General features: G+C 41.4%; 1 protein-coding gene across 2 annotated transcripts in view; it reads left to right on the forward strand.

Annotated features, from left to right (window-relative positions):
* Positions 1 to 10,000, forward strand: part of nbas (NBAS subunit of NRZ tethering complex) — a 283,815-nt gene that overhangs the window by 216,881 nt on the left and 56,934 nt on the right. The gene's annotated exons all lie outside the window — the stretch shown is intronic.

A 10,000-nucleotide genomic window follows, 5' to 3' on the forward strand; every position in this document is an offset into this window, starting at 1 on the left:
CGTAGCAGTAGAGGAAAGGAACAGGGCTGAAAATGTGGCTTTATCGCAATAACAATGAGCTTTAGTAGCATGTTGCTAGAAATGGGCAGGCAGACCTCACTGGGGCTGAAACTGGCAAAAAGCTAACACGTGGCTGTCAAAGCCGAGTTCATTAACGGGATCTGTTGTGTTAACTGTTTAACACGTCCGAGGTTTCCCTTGGCTTTAAAGTGTTACAGCGGAGGCAGCAAACGCCAGCAGGGGCGGGGGCAAGGGGTTGCAAGAGCCCGATGCTTAAGCTAATTTCTCAAGAGTTTTCTTTTTCTCCTGGTGCAACTGCAACCGATGTTATCTGAGGTTGTCTGTTGCTCATTTTCTGTCTTTCACTCGTGAATATGAATCAGAGCGAGTGATTCGCCCATTTCCTGAAAGAGTGGAAAGGGATTTACCGTAGTAACACTTAGTAGTTTTGAAAGTGTCTTCCTTTTAAAGGCAAGGCAGCTGTATTTGTGTAGTACGTTTCATACACAGAAGCAATTAATGTGCTTTTGATTAGCGTGAACATCAAGTAATGCGTCAGCACAATTAAAACATACAAAATAATTCAGATCAAATTAAATCATTTTCTCTTTAGATCCAAGTGATCTAAATTGGTTCTGACCCTGGGGTTCTACAAGCCGACTGCTTCCTAAAGACCTCAGAGCCCTGCTGGGAGATCCGACATGTATTTTGGCCCCATGCTGTTGAGTGATTTATAAACTAGTAGAAGCACTGTAGTTTACTGGTGTAGAGATTTAAGAACAGGGGTGACGGGAACAGGTTCTCTGGGTTCTTGTAAAGAATCTAGCAGTTTGAAATGTTCTGACAGCACAAACCTTTATGGAGTTACGGTAAATAAAAGTAGGCGTGTAAAATGTGTTGGCTTTTGATGTTCGAGTTGTTTTTGTGAGAATAACGTTCAGGCATCCCAGAAAACCATCCGGCTGGCCTGTTTCAGGAAAACGATGTAGGGAAGACTCTGCATGCTTGTTTCTTTTTAATAAATGCTCTTGAATGCAACCTCACCTTCAGTTTCATCCTCGCATTGTTAGAGTTATAGCTGTTCTTGTTTTGCTGGTATGATGTCATTTCCTGCCATGTTTATAAACGTTGCCATAGATTGTGAGTTTGTTTTGAAGAAAATCGCGAATCATCGCAATTCAGTAATTTCCTACTACTTTCCCGCCTTACCTCACACCGACTGTTATTAAATAAAGATCCCAGCGGTGGAACAGTGACGTGTTGAAGGGCAGCAGTCGGACGGCTGGTCTGCTGTGTGGGGTCATCTTGGCTTATGTGTAAATTTAGCGGTAAGGGCTTCTGGATGTTACGGGAACAAATGTAACTCCCGTCCAAGCCATTCTGCTCCCTGCAGGATGTCGTGACGGAGGGACACATTCACAGATATGCAGCAGCACTTTGATGCCACTCACAGATACACACTGAGTTTTAAAGGGTTCATTGCCCTGCGTTGAAGAGCCCACCCACCAGGGGTGACGGCGACAGAGGAGAAAGGTGCCCGCCCCGTAACCGGAGGGTTGCAGGTTTGCCAGTGGTGGTCAGCGGGACTGGTGGCTCCTGGGTTTGGCAGCCTCACTTTTGTCAGTGCGCCCCTGGGCGGCTGTCACTACAGGCTGCAGCTGTGTTAATGTGTGTGTGAATGACTTGTTGTGTTGTAAATGGGGGGGGGGGGGGGGGGGGGGGGGGCTTATTTACCATTTAGAGCCATTTCTCAGTCATAGTGAAGAACCCAATGACTACGTTTACATGCAGCCAATATCCGGGTTATGATCGGGTTAAGGTCGGGATTCGGGTTTCTGAGTTGATCAGAATAACCCGTTTACAAGCATAAATAGAAAGAGTTACCTCTAACTTGCATAACCCGATTTAAATGCGGACGTTGGGGTAGCGCCAGGACGTGTGGACTACGTCCAGACGCAATATGCATCATTTCCGGTTCTTCTTGTTCCGGTATCCGTGAAAACAACAACATGTTTCCAAGTTCGGAAGAGATAGCGACCGCGTTTGTTTGCGCTTTAGTTTCCTCGTCACTCAAAGTGTGGTGCTGTGCCGCGACTCGCCATGTTGCTCCCAACTTGTTGTTTACTTCCGGAGTTCTGGCGCATACAAGACGTCTCGCTACTCAAAAGACCAAGATTCCTTGCGAACAGAGCATGCGCAGAACACACGCTTTGATGGGGATATCCCGATATGCGTTTACACGACCAAACATTCGGGTTAGAAAAGGGTTACCCCAGTTGTAGTAACCGGGTTTTTAAAAACCCGGTTATGAGCATATCCGGGTTTTTGGCGGTGTTTACAAGGACCTGCGGAACCGGGTTATTGTGAATATTTGGGTTTTAAAAGGGTTACTGGCTGCATGTAAACGCACTGAGTCACGTAGAGTTGGTCCATTCTGAGTATAGTGGACGTGGTACATTTGATGATGCTTTTAAGTATTTTACTGTTGCTAATTCATATCATCCAGAAAATACAGAAAAATCTTCACCTGTACTTGGTTCAAAATGGGAGGACACTTGTCTTTGGTAGGTTGTTTTTTATTGTGACGTTGCAAGGCTTCTTGGCAACAATTCTTATTAAGAAGTATGATTAGTCGTATTATTTTATGATGCTTATTTTGGATAATCCTGCAGCCGTGCAAGGAGCAAAATAGCTATGGGGTGCTCTCCCCAAACGTTTCCAAAAGGTCCTGCAACATGTTCCTGTTAGGTTTCACTTGTGTTGTGAGGTTCTTAGTGGATTGGATTATTGAACTTTCATAGAAATCAGAAATAATGGCAAACACTGACTCTTTCTAAAGTATTTTCTTTGGTCGGCTCTGTAGTTACTTGTGGATGATTCATGCGTAGCCACAACTGCATGTCTCTTGTCACATTTTACTATGAAACATCCCATTCCTCAGTCCGTCACTATAGCTCACATACATCAGTCTGTCCAGGAGCTGTCTGTCAGGTTCCAGTCAAACATCTGTGACAGTTTTTCGTCTGAAAAGGTTGGTTTTGTGTCTACATACATGATCGTCTACAGGAACCCGTGCATGGGCCGATCATTTATCAGCAACAACAACTCCTGCATGTCTGCAGATGCACCGCTTGTCATTTTGTTGTTACATAGTGTAATGAATCAAAAGGGTCCATTTTCACCATCGAACTGACACAGTAACCTTTCACACACGCCAGAGCTGCAAAGTCAAGGTTTCACCAGCCGGAGGATTCTTTTTCACTGTGTTAGGAATCTTGTAGCTGAAGGAAGGCGTGGCTTTCTGAGGAATGTTTTGGTAGAGCCTTCCAGGCATGGCACATTCTGATCATATCATAGTATGGTGTATTCTGGCAAATCAGAATGTGCCATGTCTGGAAGGCTCTACCAAAACATTCCTCAGAAAGCCACACCTTCCTTCAGATACAAGATTCTTAACACTGTGAATTAGAGTCTTTAAACTTTATGTGAGGTCACCCGTAACCTTAATTAGTTTCTTATGAAGATGTGTACGAGTGTAGATGATGATTAACTTGTTAAATCAAACACATGCTGATCATTAAGATCTGCAATGGATCGTTGTAAGAGCAACATCCATATCTTCTTCATTGATTTAAGCACAGATTATTTAAACATCTTGTTGTTTTACGCAGAGAGAGAAGGGCTTTTGCGTGAGACCTTGGCAGTTTATGTCTGCGCTGAAGAACAATAAGTGAGCAAACAGTTGATTTGTACGTCTGGATCCTCCAGCTGGTGTAACCTTGACTTTGCAGCTCTGGTGTGGATGAAAGGTTACTGTGTCAGTTTGATGGTGAAAATGGACCCTCTTGATTCATTACAATATATTTGGAGCATGAACTCCTGCTCTTAGCATCCACTTTTACCTTTACCCTGATGTAAACATCCCCTTCTCACCCCAAAAATCTCAGCACAAAACTATATTTGCCAGGTCTGCTGTAAGCAGGGATCTCGTCTATAATGCTGTTGGCTCGTAGAGTACCAATCTTAGCCTGTCAGTAGCTAGAACGTGTACACCTTTGCTTTGCAGCTGCCGTTTGCCTCATTATATCACATTGCAGCAGGTTCCCTGGTTTGCCTGTCATTGAATGCTCACTTAATACAGCTCAGGCTGTGAAGATTGCATGTGCCTATCATAATTTTACACCATATTAAAGGCAAAAGTGGATTCCAGATTTGAGGAAGGTCTCTTAGCATGTTTGCCAACAATCACCAGTTGTTCTTGCCCTTCTGTGAAACACTACTTGACGTGTGGTGTTGAAGGAGGCGTTTCTTTACGAGAAAGATGGCAGGCGAAACAAAACATTTGGAAGGCAACTTTTAGGAATAACAAGCATGTGGAAATAATGGGGCTTTTAAGGGGTGGAGGCTACCTGGAGAGGAGAAAAGCAGAAACGCATCCTCTGATGAAAGTGAATGAGCACTGGCTGGAGGGGGAGGATTATACAAGAGCACAGAGAGAGGGAGAAGAGTCTTTTTCCAAGTGGATGAATTATAAATGTGATGAGGTCGAGAAAGCTATCTCCTGGCCACAGTCTAATGCAGCAGGTCAGGGGTCTTTGTCGTGATAGCCAAGTCTCAGCTGCAACGCCACGTGTTTTTTTGGCAGCTTTTATCCGTCCCCTGCGGCTTCTTGTGAAAACTTTTATTTATGCTCTGTTTCTTTCTTTCTTTCTTTATTTTTTTACTTGGAGCCCGGAGAGAGAAGCACAACACTTTGTCATCTCGGTGGGATCGCAGATGATTCAGTACCCTCTCCCCCAAAAGAAGGAAAGAAAAAGACAGTACTAGAGAGGAGGCAGTGCAATAAAATAAACAAGAAAAGACAGGATGTGGAGAGGGAGACAGATGAGAAGAAAAATGGGGAGAAAATAGCCAGAGGATGTTGGAGTAATAGGAGTGGGCAGCACAGTGCCAGATGAGGAAAGAGGAAAAAAAATCTCAGATGAAGATGGAGGGGGTTAGGGTTATCATGCCTGTATGTTGGGGATTTTCTGTGTGCCTGTTGCAACTTTAAACTGGTCAAACTTTTAACGTCCAGGTTCACTGAATAACAGTTTTTGACTTGTTATTTTTTAAACATGATAGGTCACTCTGAGTTTCACAAGCTGGCTAAACATGAACATAGTCTTCTACACCTATTGCCTGCATTAGCCGCCAATAGTGAAATGCTTGGATTAGTCAGATTAGCATCACACTGTCCATTAGCATTCGTGGTCCCACCTATCTAGGCTCTTGATGGGGAAGGCTGTTGCCGATTTAGCATCCAGAAGAGAACAGAGATTGCCTTGGCAGGTAGAAGCTAACCGTTAGCATTAGCACCTCCACAACACAGCAGGTCTCCCTCAGGCTTGAGTTATTTGTGGAGGTAAAACAACAGTGGTAGAGTTGCATTGCTGTTAGCCAATCAGAGACGAGATGTGAGAATTTCAGGAAATTAGACTCCAAAACCTGTTGTCTTCATCTCAGCTGTCCTCCGACTCACTTCTAGTTCCAGAAACAGGAGCATGAGATCGCCGCACAAAGCTTGTACTTCACAGAAAAACAGACAACTCATTTAATTTCAGTTCAGCAGTAATGTATGTTAAGCTTCATCTACTGTCACTGCAGTGAAATTAGACATTTCGTTACGAATGGTTCCTGGCAACCATCTTAGAAAAGAACAATACAATAAAATTTGAATGTGGCACTAGAATATTATATGAAGGATGAATATGAAGGAAACGTGTAGGATCTAAGTGATCTAGCAAGACTGGACTATGCTACTGAGTAGTGTTGGAATGAAGAAGAAGAAAATGTCATTTCTATAGCGCCCTCAAGATAAAAATCACGAGGCGCTTCACAAAAACAAAAAAAATGTAAAAATGAAAAAAGTGAAGTGAGAAAATGAAAATCGTGTTGGAGTAAAGTTACTGAAGAGCTCAAATGACTTCATTAAAACATGTTTCAGTCACTTTGAATTAGGGCTGCAGGACATTAGGAAAATCTGCCATGCGTGCTAACACTGAGTAATACTGCGATGACGACCTGATTTGCAATAAATAAACAAAAACTTATCTCAACTAAAAAATCTAATCGAAAAGAAATAAAAGGCAGAAACAGCAGATAGAGCATAACGAAGCTAACTCAGATGTTTGCTAGCCGTCCAAATTAAGTGCCATCTGCCTAGGGGGCGGGCTTCTAACCTGTAAGAACCTACCTGATTGGTCAATAGGGTGAAGGCCTCTCTTTGATTAGTCAGAACCTTCATGCTTTTGTTTGATTGACAAAATGCATTATGTGTGGCAAATGTGAGCTGACCAGTCATTGTGCTTTTTTCTGTTCTTTGTGACATCGCAATGACGCATTTGCAACCTTATTCTGTATCAGCACAAAATAAACATGTTTATTGAAAATGAAACTATTGTGTTAAGTCAAGTCAGTAGTAATTTCCCGCCAATATTAAACAATTGTGTGCAACCACGTTCCATAATTGAATGAAATAAATCCTACAAGTTTCTTTTTTCAGTGTAGAGACCACTTCAAATGTCTTGAAAAAACGAGGAAACTTGGTCTTTAATCAACTCTAGCAATCTTTTCTCTGCAGTCATGTGAGGCGTAACATTTCATGATGCGTCAAGGAATGGGTTTATTCTTTAAATACATAATAAAAGCTCGTCTAACTTCATGTCTGTTCCGTTTTTCCTTCTTACACGGATCTACTTTTGCGTTCTAACCTCTCCTCTTCTTTGTCGTCTGAGTTCTTCCCGTCTCCTCCCGTTTCTCTAGGCGGGCACTGTTATGTGTCCTCGTGTGTCATGTAATACAACGTGGATCCTCCCTTGACTGCATGAATAAAAAAACAACACATAATGAGTAGAGGGAGAACCCAAAGCTGTATTTGTTTGCTGCTGCACTTATCCTGCCTTGTCTTTGCTTACACAAGGGCGTCTATGTGTTTGTTTGTTCTCCACAGGTGCACGCGTTCATCTTTGTTCTTGTTTCCTCTGCGTGCTTTCCATGTTTCACTTCCAACTTGTAATAATCTCCTCAACTCATCCCCTCGCGTGGGCCTCGAGGCTTTGCCCTTTTTTGGTGCCGACTTCTCTTTACGCTCGTTTTGTCTGAAGTCCGATGTCTCTCATCATCCTTCCTCTGCTTTAGCTCATTTTTGCCCTCTCCGTACCCTAATGAAGTGTGTGACCTTTGCAACTTTATTCCTCCCGCCGCTGGGGACACTAGCCGAAGCGGGTCAATGAATATTGATGAGCCCACTCAGTAGAGGCTAGACACAGAGATGTGTGCATTCGCTCCCAGTCTGGTACACGACAAGCGCCTGTCCTGTGTTCCCCCTCTTTTACTTTTCTGTTAGAAAATGTTTTCTGCCACTCAGCTCAAGGACTCCGATAATCTTCTCAGCAACTTGGCAATTATCTGGCAGTTTAGTTGACGGGCAAAGGTTCACTAGTGTTTCACTAACGGCTCCTAAAAATTCAGGGAGAAAGCGCACATCTGATTCGAGTTTGACTTTGAGGACCAGAATTAGCATCCTGGTTCACATTCCCCTGTTGAAGCTTCTAAAGTTTTTAATTTTATTTTCATGAATTAAAACTACAATCTGGAGTTTTCCCCCTTTTAGGAATTATGTAAGATTTTTTTTTAGATATTCAGAAAAATGACAGTCTTATCATGTACTGTGATATAAAGTAGGCCTAACCTGCCCTCCAACCCGTGGAGCCCCATACAATTTGAACTGTGCGCCGCTCAGCATTAACCAATAGTGTTAAACTTCCGCTTACGTGCAGATGTCAATCACAGAGCATGTGAGGACGTACCTAGGCTGGTGCAGAGTTGTCAACCTTTCTCATGGACAAGTATAAAAAAATAATAATAATTGTTATATATTTGTTAGGGGTGGGACTCGATAAAATTTTTTTATCTAATTAGAGGCTTTGTAATTAATTAATCTTAATTAATCATATTTTAATCGTTCGAGAAGGTGTGTCCTGAAAGCAACTTTTAAAAGAAAAATAATGATGCAGAGAATCAAACATTAGACATGGTTATTATTAATGTAAACTAAAGCTTTTTAATTTCTAATTTTAAAAATGCATTTAATTATTCAAATATCACTTTGTGATATGAAACGAGACCCAAATCAACTAAAAATGTATAAATGCAAATAGATAACACCTTCAAAGGGTTCCGGAGCCTTTAATAGTCTCTCTGTCTAGTTGAATTACTGAAATAAATGGACCAGATGCATTTTTTTCCAGTTTCACTTGTTTGTATAATTGGGTGTTTTTCTTAGCATTTCTGTTACTCATAATGTAGTAAAAAACAACAAATATACAAATAAAAATCCTTAAAAGTGACAGTAGAACAGGCACAAATATGATCTGACTTTAATTTACTAACTTTTAACACCAGAGCAGGTGTGACATTCGGAGAATGATCAGGAACACTAACTGGTTCCAGTTTGATGACTGGAGGATGATGGGAAGATAAAAGATTGTGATGAGGAGTTAATGATCTGACGAACAGGTGAGCGGACCTTCCTTATATGGGAAGTTAATTGTAAAACAACGTGTTTTATATCTGTTTGCCAGGTAGAGGTGCACGTTTATGAATGAGAGGTGTTGCTGTCGGCCGTACACATGGAAGTGAAAACAATGTATTAAGGTGCGATGCATTTGTCAGCCACTAGATGGTGCCGTCAGGAATAAAAAACTCGATTGTAGCTTGAATCTATTTTATTTCCTTATTTTACAGATTAGCGTTATTGTCATTTAATATATAAAATACGTTATCTGCCTCTATACCTGCAAGTGCTGCAGGTCTGTAGACATTTCTGTGCTTTATTGGCCTGCTATCTGTTTACCCCAACCAGTGGGCTTGCACCTCCACTACGTGGTGTTATGGTTACATTGAGCCATCGTAAATTAATCTAATCAGGCAAACCCACAGATGAGTGTTTTGATCGGTAGTTTATGAAACTCGCCTGGCGACAAATAAAGGGTAGGTTTCAAAAATTGCTTTAGCCTTTCATCTCCATGACAACAACTTTAAAACGATGCTACTAATCACACCAGCTTCCTGAACTTCCTTTAGTCAAACTGGTCTCACAAATGAGTTTGTGGTTTTAAATGTTTTAGCGGGCAGAAAACTTCCCAGACAAAGGGATGTAATTGTTGGATGTAGAAAATGATTGTCTTTACTTAAGTGTTTGTGCCTTCGTTAGTCGTTTTAGGATATGTGATGAAAGTGACCGTTAAGCGTTTCTGGACAATTTAGTGTTTGTGAAGCTTTTATTGTTAAAATTTAGTTTTATGTTAATCTTGTCAATAAAACAAAAGCTAAAGGCCTTTTTTGACACCCGAAATGACTAAAGATCATGTTGGGTTCTTATTTTACAACATTTTATTCAGTCTAATTGCATAAAATTCACTAATAAGGACCCAAACCAAAATCTGCCCATTCAGACCGTTTGTGACTGTATTTTCTATCAACCAGACCCCTCTCCAGTCCTTGTGCCTCACATTACACCAAACTAGTTTAATATAAAAGTTTTGTTCCCTAAATCATCAAAAGCAGTAACAGGCTTTCAGCCACTCTAGGCAGTATTCTTTTAAGAGCAATCGACGGCTTCCTGTGTTCTAAGAAATGGCTTTAAAACAGCGGAGTGACAAGCTGAAGGAAATGTCAGTCAGCTTGTTACAGGTAGACGACGTCTACTCTAAAGCTCTGTGAGGGCTTAACTCACACTTGTGTTACTTTAGTCAGTATAGTTATTAAGCACATTAAAATAACTCATTTTCACCAAAGTACTTAGCAGAAAATATAATTTAAAACAGTAAAATACAATAATTAGTGAAAATGGAATGGCTAAATAATGTAAAAGTTGGCCCATAACAAAGTTAAAATGTCCAAACTTGTTATGTAGTCAGCTCTTTGGAGTGATCTGACCTGTTTTTAAAGCTCTTGT

Source organism: Nothobranchius furzeri, chromosome 3, assembly GCF_043380555.1.
Source record: "Nothobranchius furzeri strain GRZ-AD chromosome 3, NfurGRZ-RIMD1, whole genome shotgun sequence".
NCBI lineage: Eukaryota > Metazoa > Chordata > Actinopteri > Cyprinodontiformes > Nothobranchiidae > Nothobranchius > Nothobranchius furzeri.